Genomic DNA, 17,220 nt, shown 5'->3' on the forward strand with positions numbered 1-17,220 from the left:
GGCATATAAAATGTCAGGTGCTCGGTACTTAACCAAACCAATTGTCACTTCAGATGTGGGTCACTCGAAGCTGCTTGTGAAAGAACCACAGACCAAGAACTATTCCTAGAAACAATTCAGCAAATTGCCAGTAAATACACAGAAATCATGAACTATTTGTGGGAGGTATAGGAACAGGTGAAATTTCCTGCAGAAATTCTCAGCTGCCATTTACTTCCTCAGCTAGTTTCCAAAACCAGATGTAGGCTTGGTCCTAAACCCCAAACAATTTATTCAACAAAAATGCCAATTGCCTTTATTGTTATTGATAGCTGCATTACAGGAGTAATATCTACCCAATCTGGTCCTGTCATATAAGACTAAAACCAAACAAGTGAAAGATACTTACTGAGAATCATAGCAAAGTCTATGCAGTCCTTTCAAAAGAACTGTCCAGAACTAAGCTAAACAACTCATTGCAGAACATTCTGCAGGGAATCATTATGAACTGGCAGAAGAGATGGACAAGATGACCTCATAGGGTTTTTTTCCTTCTCTGATTTCTGTGATCACGTAATTCCATCTTGATATGGCAGCAGAGGAGTTGACAGTTACATCTGCAGTCTCTCTTAAAAGTTATTGACTCTACTCATGGAATAGATCAAAAATTTAAGGGAAAAACATCACATGTGTATTAGGAATTGAGGGTGTGTATCAAATTTGGGTTAATACTACTTCTTAAAAGCTGTAAATGGGAATGAAGATGCAATGAAAGCAAAGATTGGTCTTGGTTTAAAAGCACAGTGAAGATGTGATCAGATGATATTAAGCAGAAATATGGCTTATTAAGTGAAGTTTTAATACTGCTACAAAGCAACAAATAAAGGTTTTGAAATTTTTTGTTTTCTTTAGCATATAAAAGAAAATGTCTCTTTCCAAAGCAGAATTAGTTTCCAAAATGTCAGAACTTTTCTGCTCCTTCAGGTGTCCCTGTATAATATATTTTCTAAAGCATTTTTAAAATTGAAAATAGTAAAACCTCTAATGGTGCTTTCTTGGCTACAGAAATCAGAACAGTTATGAAAGAGCAATAAAGCTGCCTTTCTCTTTTAGCTGCCAACAACTCCAGAAACATGTTTGCTGGAACTCTGACCCCTTACATAGAAAACATTAAACCAACTGCAACTTGATACAATTAACTGGTATTAGACTCTAAAGTTTGTGAGGCCAACTGGCTTTTATGGTATATTTCTTGGTACTTACATACTAATGGAAACACTCCAAACTTTTGAAAAATATATTCCAGATAGGCTGACTGTTCACTGATTTTTTAAAGCAACTGCTTTAGCAACTGCTTGTCCTGTCTGCAAAGAATGAAAAACAGACACAGAATTTCTACTGCTGTACACCCAAGAAACTGTTTCTATTTGCCTTCAGCTCTCCCTCAGAATATACTAACAATGGCAATAGTTGAAGTGTTATGGATAAAGCTTTCATTGCACTTCTCAAAATACTAGTACCACAGTTCTAACGTTTCCCAATCCTCCTCTTCATTCCCTGGCTTAATATTAAAAGAGGTACATAAATCTCATTCTGAACCAGAAAGCCTTCAGCTGTAGCCTGGTCTACACGATACACTCTCTCTTTCTGTATGACAGAAAAAGGGGGACGTGGGCCAGAGTAATAACTGTGGATGGATAACTAATAAAAGAAGGATGATGCTTCGAGATTATGAAGCTCCTAAAACTAATTCCTATGCATTCCTTCCACCTGTGTCAGAAAGGGGACTGCTATTGATAGCCACAGAATTAGAGGAGACAGAAGGTTGACTTAGACGCCACTAGCCAAAGGACTAAAGGAACTGTACAATGGGTATTGCTGCTACTTAACCAAAGAGGTCCCGTAACAAATGCAACTGATTGGCTTCTGCTGGATATTCAGCGGATGGTTTACAATGATTTGGAAAACTCAACACAGCTGCTAATTAAGAGCTGTTTAAACCATACTGGCACTGGTAAACAGTCTGGCTAGCAATCTCAACAGTAAAAGCAAAGTGAACTTTCCAAGGTGGAAATGGCAAGTTTATTCTGCTTCTGCTCTTGAAATATCTCAAAAAACAGTGTCCAGAGCTGTCACTCCAGCATTACCTGAGAGCATGCATCATATGCTCTGCTCTGCAATTACAAATCTATAAACAATTAAGACAGTTACTGTGACCAGATGTGTGCATTTGTATTGACATTGTTTCCTGTGCTTTCAGCTTTTTCAGGCCAAGTCCATATAGTTGAAAAGTGTTGATTCATTTTCTGCACTGCTATAAACATCAAAAGTTACACTTGATGTTGGTTTAATTTGAAATAAATTGAAAGGAAGCCAAGAAAATTAGTAAAACAATAATCTGAACATACTGTGGGAAACAATACCAAATACTTTGACAAGTAAGAAAAAGTCTTACCTCATTGATACACACAGCACCAAAGAGATAAATGAGAAAGACTACTGCTCCGGGATCATTATCTTAGGTACACTATTGCCACGGCATACGATTGTGAAGCTGCTAACAATGCCAGATCTACGGGCCTATTTCTATCAGGAATTCATCTGTCCATCCATCTTATTTTCTCAGGTAGTAAACTCTCCATCATTCTAATGAAGTGTAAAAACTCCTCTCGCTACAGGCAGATCTTCAGCATGGCATATCAGAATGAGAAATATCACTAGAAAAACTCACTAGGCTAGAAAGTGAGCGCTGATGAATGCTTCAGAGCCTTTTAAAACCTGTGCTGCTTTGGCCTCAGCAAGGGTTTTCTCATTTAGCTGTTAATTATCTCACTCTCTTCCTTCAGCAAGGTTCCCAGGAATCACACATAGCTCCCTTTTCCTTAACTTTGTACATATATTCTATTTTGTAATAGTAAGGCAGCCAAGACACTACGCAGTTACTGTTCCTATAGGAATGCAAAGATCTCTTCAGCCTTAGCTTATCACTCAAGCTCTACTTGGGCATCCAGCAACCAACACTTTGCATGGAGGGCTTTTATTTTTTAGTAATTATTATGCTGAATCACAGGGAATTATTTTACATGCAACTTTACAGTAAAAGATTTCTTACTACTCTGGACTGTGCTCTCTGATACTAGACGACAGCCTGACAGACAATGGAGTTACTCTGGAATCGAAGGTGGTGTAATTGAGAAAAGATTGTGTATTTAGGAAATTCTTTTCCCTGGGTTTTCTGAAGTACCCCACAAATCATCACAAAGGGTTAATTTTACACCAAGTTCTCTAGGACTCAAAGAGGACATAATCTTTCTATGTGTGTTTTCTAGTAAGCATGTGTTTTGTAACAGAAATGCAATTACTGAGAACAGGATATCTCTTCTGGTGTGGCTGTCTGTATTGCCATGTCATGCATCAAGTGGCAGGCTGTTTTCTTAGCTTTTAAAAAAATTTACAGGGATGATTAGACAAATGTTTCCATAACAAACATTAATAGAATTTCCTACAGATGTTGTAGCACTGACATAACAGACAGAAAATCCAGGTCTGCTACGTTTCCAAATGACATAGGAAAGTTTAGATGGTAAAAGCCCTAACTGGGGAATGGAGGGTTGGGATGGGAGTGGGTTTTAAATTTTTTTTTTGTATCATTATACTTTTTCATTGCTGAAAAATTCCTCCCACTAGGCTGAGATGATGCCAAATTTTAAAAAAAATGACTGAATTACACAGGAAAACTGATACAACCCTTTATAATCATCAGAGGAGTGCGGCTATAAGCGTAAGGCAATGTAGCAGTGTTGTGAAAGGCTCACTCTGCAGTTCTGCCATTGCTTAGTGCAGTCAGACTGCAGTGTTACGTGCTACTTGTTAACACAAGTGGATTTGGAATTACTCTGACAACAGTTCTTTTTAAAGTGCAGTTCAACTTGCATACAACTTTGAAAAAAATCCTGTTTTAACCCTTATACCCATACTACTATAAAACCTGACTCGTACACAATGACAAGGACAGTCCAACTGGACAATGTCAAGAAGTGCCATAGTGGTGTTTTGCTGCCTTCCCCCAAAGATCTCAAAATGCTCAGAAACGTTGAAGATTTAAGCTTCTCCATCTCAATACAGGAGATATTTTACCATTTTCTACTGCTCTTGCTTCTCTAGAGAATTACTGAACAGCAGCACGTCTGCAGCAGATCCAAGTACAAAGGTCATATACTCTCCATTTTAGTTCTGGTCTGTGTACGTCTACCCAGCAGTCTATTCTCCTTAGGTCAGGGATACAGTCTGTGAGACAGAATGTTGGAAAGACAATACCAAAACCTCATTCACCATCACCTCAAACTAGAAGTTCAGAAGTACTTATGATTTATGAGAGAATGACTACATATGTGGCAGATACTGCCATCACAGAAACACGCAGAGACAACTGACTTTTTGCCCATTTAATTTACCACATAAATCACCACATAAGCCTTTGTGACCACGATCAAAACTCAAAATAAACATGACCAGAGCAGGACCTTCACTTATGCTTTTGGCCAACAATGTGACTATTTATAGCATTCATAACAAAACATGTACCTTACCATGGCAACCAGAGCAGCCGTGTGCTACCACCGAGACAAAAACCATTGCCTTATAGAAAAGCACTAACCAGTGTCAAATCATGCTTCCAGAACGATTTGTTTCCCAGTTTCCAAGCACATATTCCTCATCATTGATCATTATGTAACATTACTTATTGCTTTTCTCTGTGACATATTTGTCTTTTATTTTTATTTTCTTCATAGAAGCACAAAAGGATGGGATGGTGGTTTCCATTTGGCAAGCCAAGTATTCCAATCTTTTATATAATTTTCAAATACCAATTAACAAGGTTATCTGTCAGTTTCCTCATCAGGGATTTGCCTTGTGAGCTGGTGAGACAGAAGCTGTTCTAGGGCAGAGTACAGCCTTGCAGCAAAATCAACACAATCAGAAATGTCCAGACTTTGCTCCAGTTTCTATGGTCCTACTGTTGACTGCAACCAAAAGGGGAGGAATAAAATGGGACAAGCCTGCCACTATGTGTCTTGGCAGATTCAGCATCTAAATACTTTGCAAAGTCCTCTTTGACGATAAAACTGAGACAGAGAACATGTCTGTTGTCCACTGGTAACTCCCTTTTGTTTGTCCTGCTCCACTTGTACCTTTGTTTCCCTATTGCTTCTTAGCTTTGTGGTGCCTGGCTGTATATTCAAATTGGATGCTAAAACTTCTCTGTACATTTAATCTGATTAACATAGTTTAGACTACTGTAGAACAGTAGCACGCTAACACTGTCTTTTACAGCCAATAAGAAATTTAAGGATGAACAGTCTCGGTTTCAATTGAAAGATTCTGTTTCATGAATGGGTGCCTAATAAAACAACAAACCCCAGCTACACTGCTTTTAGCTAGTACCATTCAATCACTACCACCTATGCACTCCTGATTTTTATTTTCTATTACTCCACTGAGATCACTGGGATTTAATTTAAAAAAATCACTTTGAGTCTGACCACTTCTACAAGCACCAGAACAGATTAAGATACTGCATCTCCCACAGGTATTAATGCCTGCAGAACTATTCATGCTCATCTCTAAGCAAGGGAGGACTCCAGCATTTAGGTACCACCAAAACAGAACATCCTAACTTATTTATGTCTGTAAAAAGAAAAATTACCAAACAGATTTAATATACTGGTTCCTGAGCCTTAAGCAATAATTATATTATCTACGATTCTATGATTCAACAGCATTGCACAAAACCTTATTCTGCAAGTTGCATCTGCAATGCACCAGTACTACTTCTTAGCTAAAGGTTTCACTCCAACTCTTCAGAAATCTCTTCCAATCCTGTGTACCTTAAAGGGATAAAGAAGTAATTATTACGTCTACGCTTCTGTTAGCTTTCCAGATTACTGGCATATTGTGGCTGGGTACATAGATGCTGTCGGTTACTTCAAAAACTGTGGGCTACATCATTGTCTAATACATCATCCTGCTGAAATCTAAAAGTCTCAAATCAACAACCACTTTGTCATATATGGAAATCTGTCTTCTAGATACTATGGCAGGACTCTCAGTGTTCAATAAATTCTGTAGAACTAAAGAAAACTGAGAAAGAGTTAAGCCCTCCTTTACAGATTTAATACCATCATGAAGCTCATTGATAAAACAATATTTTATTCTGAGATGGCAGTGTCAGGCCCAGAGACTACAGGGAAGATGCATGGATATTCAGAGATAAAAAATAGCTTCATAGAAAAGATGCTGTCATTTCTTGGCTTGTATGCGCTTCCTTCTGGCTCTGGGATTCTAATGAAAGGAGCTGGGGTTCTTCTGGTCCTAAGGGTTTTTTTGGTCAAAAAATGAGGATTGCTTCTAGGACCATATGTTACCAATGTGCAGAAAACCTCTGATGCAGTATCAAGGGAATGCCTCTCAAGAGACATTTAAATTAAGATTATTAAATTATCCTTAAAGAAGTGTCCAAGTAGCAGATAAATTGCTCAATGGCATCACATTCTCAGTAGTCTATGGTTGCCAAGTGGAGGAAAGAGGCAAAAGTTTTATTGAAATACTGTGGAAATCACTGAATGAAAGATTTTGCCAGAGGAAAAAAATGACCTATTGTCTTGTAAGCCATTTCTGTACAGATCTGGATTTTCATTGGCTTAATTTCCTGTGTTAACTGTCATCTGACTCCTATCTCGATCAAGATTTTCAAAGTTATTAATTTGCCCTTCTTTCATGAAAAATATTAGTCAACCGTATCCCCTCTGACCTGATGGCTTGAAGTGCCATCTAGAATTGCCACTGTGTCTCACCTGTATGGCTTGGAAAGAGAGGTACCTGCACACTCCTAAACTCCTACTTTCCCAACTCACTCATTTGAGATTTCCAGTCATTGACTGAAGAGCTACAGATGGAATCATCCCCCAGTCGGCGCCCACACTGGGCCATTGTAAATCCATTTATAGGCCAACAGACTACTTTTGAAACTAGGTGATTGCTGATCAAATGAGGTCTTTTATATTTAGTGATTTTCAGACTCCTGGCCACAATTTATCAGGCAAGCCAAACAGTGTCATCTGTTCCTAATGTCCCTGCTGGGACCTACAATCAAGGAGAGACTAGCTACAGAATATATTTCTATTATGGAAGAAAAATAACTGTATTTCATTAAACTACTAAGAAAGCCTTAAATCACAATCTTGTAAAAACCCTGAACAATGTTACATGCTGGCCTTTTCAAAGGCTGAAGAATCAAGTGGAATCCAAGCAACTGGAATTCTAAACATATTAGAATTGGTCAACCTGATAGGTAGGGGGTAAAAAGTATATATCTGTAATGAAATAAGGACATTCCTCCATGGAAGTTTGGTTTGAGAGAGTAAAAATCAACATCTGGAAGAAGCCAGGAAAACATTAAAAACAGCTTTCTGGGTTCACCTTCATTACAAGACGTGTACATAAGAAAACAAAGAGAACTGCTTCTTTCTTATTACCTTCACTTTTCTTCTCCACTCCTGAGGCCCATAGTCATGGGGAAGATAAATAATAAAATAATAAAAAAGTTAATAATAATAATAAAAGAATAAAAATACAGAAAGAATTCAAATTCAAGGTTGTCATCATTACAATTTCCTGATAGAATCCCTTTCTTCTTCTGTTGCAAATCTATACAATTACCAGTAAAAATTACAGAGTACAAAGAAACACTATCCTAGATGTGACTGATTTCTCTAATACTTTAAAATAGCAGACAGAACAACCAAATTGCAATGCCATAAAGTACACACATACAGCTAGTTACCGATGTACTTTAAGACTAAACATAGATTATTGCATGTCCCACAGAGTATTTCTATTAATGAACTGGTACTAGCTTTGCTGGAATTGAAAAAATATCCACTATCTGGCATGGATTAGCTTGGGTAACTTCCAGTACTGTGCCATAATTCCTTGCCTTTCTGTTTGCTTAACAGAACAATCTTTGGCTAATAGCACAAAATAGTGCCAATTTCAACTCTACTGAAAAGAACAAAAAAGATAAAGAAAAAAAAATTAAAAGTTCTAGGAATAGAAGTGGAAAATGGCAGAAATAAACCCCCAAAGCACCCTTATAGGTATGTGTTTCAGTTTTACCATTTTTGTATTTTTATCCATCAAAAAATTATTAACCTTCCCTGGCTCATTTTTTCATCTGAGGTTGAAAAAGCATATCTGAGTTGAAGCACATGGATGCTGCATAGATTTAAGATAGGTAGGTCAGATCCTCAGCAGATGTAAATTGCTGTAGTTACACTGAATATTGTATATTAGTAACTTATTACATGTAAGTAAGGGGCAAATCCTTGCTCCAAATAGAAAAGATTTCATACAATGACATTAACTTAAGTAAAATTCTATCAGTTTAATCAATCAAGGAAGCATGTGCATTCTGAAACCATAATTCCTTATGCCTACTTCAATATTTGATCAATATAGAACATACAATTAAAAAAAATTATCACAATAAGTATCTGTTCCAAGTGCACACTGAAATCACCAATTCTCTTCAAAATCTTTCAAAAGTCATCTGTGAGGAGTGTTTGTGGGATAGAATGGGAACAGAGATATATTCAAGTATGGTGAAGAGCACTCTTCACATTAAGAGTACAATTCATGTTGGTAAAACCAGCAAAAGTTAGAAACAGTAACACAGTCAAACACTGTAATATTGTAGCATTTAGAGACTCAAATTAAGAATGAAAATCCCTTTTTTAGTAGCATAGTTATATATAGAAATACAGAGTTCCAAGTGGGGAACTAAGTAAGACAACATGAACAAAAAGCAAAAACAATGACAAGAAAGGTCGTTTAAGTTGTCTCTAAAAAATACGCTAGCTCCTTGAGGACTGCATATTTAAGATTTCGCCTATGTCTATACAACTATAATTACTGACATGAGAAAGAGATTACTTAGAAAGCAGATGTTTTACATTCCCTATTTAAAAAAATGTAACTGGGAGGAATTTAACAGATTTCATTAACATTAGGATTTGGCCCAATACATTTTAATAAACTAAAAACCTGCAGTACAGTACACACAGCCACCACTGTCTGGAGAATTTATATCAAATATACTAGACAATGTAATAAACTTTCTTTTAAAGGTATAAAAATGCAGCTAATATGACCTACGATTTCTGGATCACCACAGCCCATGAGTATTTAACAAGAGTAGAATAATTGATTCTTTCACCAGTTGTGGTCAGTTATTTTGCCACCACTGCTGTGTGTACATGAAAGGAGGCTTTTGGCTTCAACTGCACGTTCTGTAATCCTATAAAATCACTACAAAATATGAAGACCATTCATTTTTTAAAGATTACAGATTATGTGTTGCATAACGTCCCCAGCCCCAACTTTGTGTTTGATTATAATAAACTAAACAAAGGAGGAGGAATAAAAACAATACTTAGTTGTACAGAAAAAAATGTATACTGATGCTGAGACACATGGCCTGCTTGCATTACAAAGCTCTAAAGGACATTTTAAAATGTAGCTGTGTCTCCTATGCATCTTCACTAGCAATATTGTTTCGAGTTCTTTCTCCTGTTTCATACTGAGCAATAATGACCCATTCTGCACATCTACCACACTAAGGAGAGTCTTGCAACTTGTAAGTATTGTCAGTCTCAAGAAAGATGGTAGTCAGCAGGAGATTCAGAAACTTAGATTTATAAATTTGTTTTGATACAGGACTAACAGCTAGCAATTGCTTCTCACCAGGGACTCTCAGGGGCATTACCGTAAGCAGAGTGCCTAAGCTTTACATGAAAACTAAATCCAAATCTTGTCGCTAAAATTGTCTGTGTTAGTAATTTTCAAAAAAGGGTTTTTACAGAGCACCATATAATAAATTAGTACAGGAAAGACCAAGCCACTAAATAGTCTCATCTTGCAGAACTTAACATTACTCACCCTACACCCTCAGACTAAGAGTTCAAACTTCACACATAGCAGTATGCAGATTCCATGAGGAGGAAACCCACACAGAAATACTATGAAATATCAAACCATCTCATTTATTGTTACATTTTGAGATCTTGGCCTTTACGCACAGTCCCCCAGTCCTAACACACAATCCAACAAATGTCACTGGGGAAAGAATTATGAGGAATTTCTGTTTTCTTTTTACTGAGCTGGTGTCTGCACAGTAGCAGGGAAAGGGAGACTGATCTAGCTGGCTTAAATAACATATTGGAAAATCAGACTTCTACATTGAAAGCCTGAGAAAAGGAGAATCCTGCTTTTCCAAGAGAGTTTTTGTAGTTCTTGTCGTCCCAAGAGAAACAATGCTACAGCATGTAGTTGTTCAAAATCAGCTACCCTGGAAAAGGTCTGCTGTTAAAACTTAGTTGAACTGAAAGCACAAGAGCGCTTCTACATAGCAAAAGCTTCAATAGGAAACGTAGCTCATTGTTCTGGAGTCTAAAAAGAATTCACAAATGGCTGGTTAACAAGGTCCACTGGTACAAAGACTTCACCCTCCAGCCTTTCTGCTCATTAAAAAGCATATTTCAGAGGGAAAATTGAGAGAGAGAATCTGGAAAGTCCAAAGAAGGATGAAACCTTTTTGATTACAGGATTTGATGTATCTTTTGGTCAATACATACAGCTTAGTTCTGGCTAACAAAAAAGAGAAGTTGGCAGCTATGTATTTACCTGGGGACAAAGCAGCAAGATACCTATGACACTAAGGAGCTCATTCATTTACAATACTTGCAGACAAATCACTTTTTTCATTGTGAGGGCTTTTTCTTATATTTGAAAAAAGGCATGCAATAATGCTCAGAATCAATGAAGACTTCGCGAAAATGAGGTGCAAAATAACAGAACTGTCATTCAGTTGCATTGCAGAGGACTACCAAAGTCAAGATTTCTGGGTTCTACTGCCAAGGGCTACGATCCCTTGTATTTAATCAAATTTCTGTTTCTCCAACTACAAAACCTAACCTTACAAGGAGATTAAAGGGTTAGCAACTTCAGAGAGTTATCATGGGGTTATCAAGAACTTACTGGTTATCATCTCAGCCAATTCACCATAAGCTCCCACGTATGCACTAAGCAGGTGGCAAAATGCTACATAATTCAACTGACCTCATTTATCCTCCATTCAGTTCATTACCCGACAGAGGCACTACGATAACCAAGTCGTGTATAATGCAGCTGCATCAAACCTGGGACTTCACAACGAACTACTGGCTCTTGGTGTGAAGTTTTGGCCATAACTTCAAGGAATAGAAGGTCTGAGATTCTTGAATGAAGACTGAGGGAAAGTGCCAAACACTGCTGTTATTGGTAAATGCTAATGCTACTTAAACAAAATGATTGCATTGTAAGAAAATGTGAAGGAAATAAAGTTCATCACCAAAGAAGGAACAAACATGATGACAGTGAAATCAGATGTATTCTGAAGGTTAAAAAGTCAAGATATTACAAGTTATGGAACATCAAAGGCATGCCTTGCAATGCCACCTTCACATTTCCAAATTTTATTTCTACCCTAAGAGGCTCTTGTGAGAGAACTTTGAGTTAGATTAAGGTGCTTTCTCTCTTTTTACTTTGAATTTTTCTATTTGCTTCAACAATGGACATTTAAGATAAGGCCTAGTTATGGATTTGGATTCAGTGATGTGAATTAACCCTAGCCCTCCCCTTTACAGATATCGTCAACCTCTGGTCCACACACAAAAGCATTGGACTTCAATTAGCAGGCTTTTAGAGGATTCCTACCTAATTTTTCAAGTGAACATTTCTTCATACAGTGAATACATGGACATTGATGAATATGAGCAGAGAAGTTCATCAGCATAATTTTCCTAATGAAAATGTCCTCTGTTGCTTACAATTATTAAATAAATTTGCAGAAAAATCAGTAAGACTTAAATTTGATATATAATTATTTTGAGAACTGGTTGTTTGAAGCTGATAGACTGTCAGTTTGAGGAGAGTTACTTGGCTGTCCTCATGCAACAGAGGTACTTTGTGAACATGAATTGCATGAAACAATCACAACATATTATTAGAGATGTGATTACAATTGTCACAAAGATTAATTTACTATATTTTTTGATCAAAATACTTTAAATAAAATAGAGCCTCCAACATAAAAAACCAGAACTGATACAAATTTTTAATCTGTATCTCAAACCTACACAGAAAATATCTGGGTTTTTTTTTTCCTTCTAAAATGTTAATAGTAAGAAGATGACCACGACATGGATCAATAAGTCAATTATTTTCTTGGCTATTAGAAGACTATAATTTTCAAAACTGAAGCCCCAAAATTTCATTCCTGCATGAAAAAGCCTTACAAGGGGGACTGGCATGCAAAGACTGAATCCAGCTTCCACTGCATTCAGTGGGAAAAATTCCACTGACTTCAGTGTACCTTGGATAAGAGCTCTGCCTGTGGGTTTTGAGCCTTTTTACTTGCTGGTGACTTTGAAAGAATCTTTGCTCTTTGTTTTGGTTTTGTCTGGAAAAAATCAAGAGTTTGAAGGCAAGTAGGAGAGTATGGCCCAAGAATGGGGGCATGGTCACTTCATGGACCATAAGCACATACTGGCCTGAAAAAGATAACAGAAAGTTGGGAATTAAATATTTCAAATGGGGAAAAAATAAAACCTACCCCAAACAAAATTATTTCAGTACACAAACAGGGAGGCAACAGGACAGAAATTTACAACCATAACAAATATTCAAACAAAGTATGAAAAAAATTATACCATTCTAACACCAAATGCTGTTATATCTGCTAAATCACAAATTCTGACTACTGTAATCACTGAGTAGACAGCATGACAATTTGTGCTACCAGTTAGGACTATCACTTCTTAGCCTATAAAATAATCTCCCAAGACAATATAAAGTTAAAAAGATGCCTCAATGGTAATTTAAACAGTGATTTACGACAATATAGGATTTTAGCATTAGCTGGTGTAGCTGTAGGATACTTTCTATCAAAAAGGCTCAGGTAATAAACATTAGGCCAAGTCCTACAAGCCTGTATAAATGTACTCTCCTTTATGCATATGAACAGCATTTAACAGCTTCTATGGGACTATTTGTATATGTAAAATTGGATGAGTACCAATACATATAAAACTCACATGAAAAGCTGCCATGACTGTACAAGACTAACATAAACAGGCCACCAATCCACTAAAAGATTTGTAATAATGAGAAAAGTAGTGAACAGAGAAAGTTCAACTGAGGACTTATGAAAATGGCCCTAGAATCTGTAGTGTCCATGCATACCAGATGTATGAGTTCAAATCTTCTAGAACATAATGACAGCCTTCAAAACACTGACAAACCAACAAGACAACAATCATTGTTCTGCCTTAGCAGATGGAAGGCGAAAATTAAATAATAGAAATGCATAGTGGTTGTGTAAAGAACCACGGAAAGTCTGAAAATCCAAGTAGATTACACAATGGAAATAATTTTAAAGGAATACTGCTTCCCCGACCCCACCCCTGAATGCAATTGAAAAACAAGAAATAGTGCAACATACCTGAAGGAAGTATTTTTAAGATACTACGTATCTTGACACCAGAAAAAAAATAAAAAACCTAACTTACACACTGATCAATCTCTGACTTTGAAATCTCTTCACATGCAAATCTTTAATGAGACTTCAGGCTGCAGCTTTTAGTTCTAGCTCTGAGTTATGAACAGAAGAGACGTTTCTTTAGGAATTTTTAGGATGGCAAGTAAACCAATCTAACATCTCCTAAAATCCTAAAACTCAAGATCTCCTGCCTGTATTACATGTTTCTTTGGTTTATTCTGTGCATTTAATCAAAATATAGGGTACTTACTATGCACCTTATAGAAAATATCTGCTAGCTTCTCTATTTCTGGTATATTACATTAACCAGATGATAGTGCTTTTAACTATCTGTCTGCCATGTACAGTACGGATCTTGAACTACCACATATTCAGTATGTTCCAGAGAGATAAACAGGAATGTAGATTGGTTTTTTTCCAGTATTTTTAAAGATAACATAGTAATTTAATTTTTTAGTGTGAATTGTTTCTAATTATAGGCTGGTTGGGGTTTTTTTGTTTGCTTGAGTGTTCATTTGTTCGTGGGTTTTTAAGAGTGTGAAAAGCTCCTGGTAACGCATAAGCAGACAGACAAAAAGGAGTTAGGATCCCTCAGATTAAACAGAAACTTTTTAAAGCCTTAAAGGAGTAAAACTGAATGGAACTCATGAATGAATTACTACAGCTCTTTGAGTAATTAATTCCAGTCACTATTAACAATATAACTTTCCCTTCAAAGAATTAGTTTCACCTTATAAAGTCAAAGCTTGTAACCTCCTTAATCTTTAATAGAGCCTGCAACAATTACTATAAGGCATAGAGGATCCACAAATTGGAAGCCCTGTGCTATTATCTCTTTTTCCAACAGACTCTTTTGACGATCATAAATAACAGTAAAATTACCATAAAATTAATAGAACTACAGTTAAAGAAAATCATTATGTAAAGGTTTATGAATTTTGCAGCCATTAATAGACATAAGTTAATGAGCCAGAGGCTTTCCAGAATATGATATCAGATATTTTTCCACCAATGAAACTTTCAGAGTTCCAAATCCTTCAGAGGTCACCAACTTCAAAAATAGAATAGAAAGTTACTGTTTAATACTAATGTGAGTAAAAATGAAACTGAAGTATTATAGCAAGTATCCTGCATGGCAATTTGAACAGTCTAATAAAACAAGATAAGGAAATCTACCTTGTCAAGAACTTGGAATGAAGACAGAAAAAAACAGAATATTCAAGATGAAGAAGATGCATTTTGAACACTCACTGCATATTTTAATTTCACATGTACATAGATTCATAGCTTTAAGCTAGAAGGGAAAGTTAGGATCAGGGCTTACAGACACCAAGTGATGGAGAAATTTATCATGTCCCTTGGAAATATGTTCCAAAAAAGGTTATTGAAAGAATGTGAATTTTGACAACAGCAAATAAAGCTGATCTTCCATTCCATTACTCTTATGCTGCATGCATGGGATGCTTCAAGCTCACAGTAACAACATATCAATGAAGCATAACTCCTACAGTAACAATGGTCTTTGGTTTCGTCAGTCATGTTTTTAAAGAAACGGCAAATATCCAGGTTTTTAAAATTACTAATAAAACTTGCTACAGCACAAGAACCAAGTATACATCATCCATCTTAAGGATAAAAGGGGTTTTCTTTAATCTTTCCCCTTCAATCAGGAGGATTGTCCCCTTGGACAGTAACTGCCAGTTTTGTGATTTGCTATTTGATGTGAACTGATGATCTGGACCCCTGGATAGCACATTGCATGGCTTCTCCTACTCCTCTGTAGCCTTAAGAACAAGCATTTATTCACAGTTTCTCATGCTATTGCCACACATTTATTTTCAACGTAAAATTAAATGAAAGCTTAATTCCATATGTGACTTTGGGCTTAGTGTCATAAGAGGAGGAGACTGAAGGCTCCCACAATCTTGTTTATAACCACACACAAGATAAATACAATGGTTTTAGAGAATATCAGAAACAACAGAATCCTGATTAAAAGTAGCACCCAAAATCATCAGACACGTGACAGATTAGAGATTTACTCAAGACTCTAAAGATAAATGTTTTGAAATAAAAAGTTGCAGGAAAATTTGACTGGCTTGCTTTACTAATCCTAGAAGCAATGTAAGGATTGACATAATCTTCATGATCAATACATTTAGTCCTGAAATTATACTATAAACCAGCTTCTACAGTTTTTCAGTTGATGACTATGATAGACAGGGAAAAAAAGATCTTTACCTTGCAATGGCTTAGAAGTCTTTATGAGGTGCTGATCCTTCTGTAGCTTGTATTCCTAGGATGCCACATGAGATCTAAAGATTAGAATAAATACGTTGTTACTACCAATAACAATGGGTACTTACATGTTTGCTCATACAACAGTTCAAGACACTTCCTCCAGTGAAATGTTTGGTACTTTTCACTTTAACGTGAAATACTTGGCCGCTTTCAAAACAATATAATAACAAGCTTCAGATCCTTTAGCCTGGATTTCAAAAGCATTCTGCATCCTAAAGCCACATTGTCTTATTTGTCAAAATAAGCCAAATATTACCTATTGATGTAACAATTTTAAAAGGTGTAAACCTACTTGTGAGATTAAAAAAAAATTATACTCCAAAAAATCTAAGTGCCCAACAAGTACATGATTCATAGTCACAACCACTGTAGCTTACAAAGATGCTTATATTAAAATAGCATACATATTATTCACGTTTTATATTATACACGTTGACATTTTATGTATGAAACTTCTTGCATATATGAAAGCTAAAAACATAGTGAAAAAAAGCTAGTATTTAAATAGTTATCCTTGTATTTTGTAAAGATAAACACTTTTCACTCCTGATAAGCAATGAAAATGAAGAACATTCTCTGTTTATCATTTATTCACTTCTTTCCTACTTGAAAGCTATTAGGACATAGATAACATAAAGCACAACAACAAGATTTTTAGGAAGGAGTTCAATTATGCGCTTATGTCCCATCAAAAATGGACTGATCTAGTGACACTACATTGCACTCCATGGAATTAAAGGAGGTTGTGTGCTTAACTTTTTATTTTACCAGCATTTCAACATCATTATTGAAAAACTCTTGGCAATTTTTGGTTCTGGAGGAGAAAGCCTCAAAACTGTTCTGTAACACATGATATGAGATAGTATAGGAATGGCATTAAAAAAAATATCAATTTGAGATCCACTCTTGAATGCAGGAGTAAGAATCACATGCAAGTAAACATAAAATATAAACATAAAAACATAAGACCTAGTTACCTTTTTACACTTAGAATTACAATTAAAAAAAGAAAAGCAGATACCACATCTTAAACATACTTATAGATCCAAATTTTACATGTACATTCTTTCATAGTAAAACACTAAAAACAAAAGATAAAAATGGCTTCACTTCAAATGGGGGGGGGGGGGGGGGGGGGGGGGCGGGGAAAAGCCCCACACATCCCAGGAGTCAGGTTAAAGATTCAGAAGTCAGGGCTAGGAGGGAAAAGGAAGATAAATAATTTAGCACTAAGCGTAACTAAGGCCTGTCAGTCTGCCAACTTTAAGAGAAATTAAAAGGTTTAC

The 17,220-nt window shown here is 36.2% G+C and overlaps 1 long non-coding RNA gene across 3 annotated transcripts in view; it reads right to left on the reverse strand.

Annotated features, from left to right (window-relative positions):
• LOC121085144 overlaps window positions 1–17,220 on the reverse strand; it is a 186,618-nt gene that overhangs the window by 119,966 nt on the left and 49,432 nt on the right. For all 3 annotated transcript variants that reach the window (XR_005826959.1, XR_005826960.1, XR_005826961.1), the window contains exon 8: window positions 15,875–15,948. This is a non-coding gene — a long non-coding RNA (uncharacterized LOC121085144). The remainder of the gene's footprint in view (window positions 1–15,874; window positions 15,949–17,220) is intronic.

This window comes from Falco naumanni, chromosome 3, assembly GCF_017639655.2.
Source record: "Falco naumanni isolate bFalNau1 chromosome 3, bFalNau1.pat, whole genome shotgun sequence".
Taxonomy (NCBI): Eukaryota; Metazoa; Chordata; class Aves; order Falconiformes; family Falconidae; genus Falco; species Falco naumanni.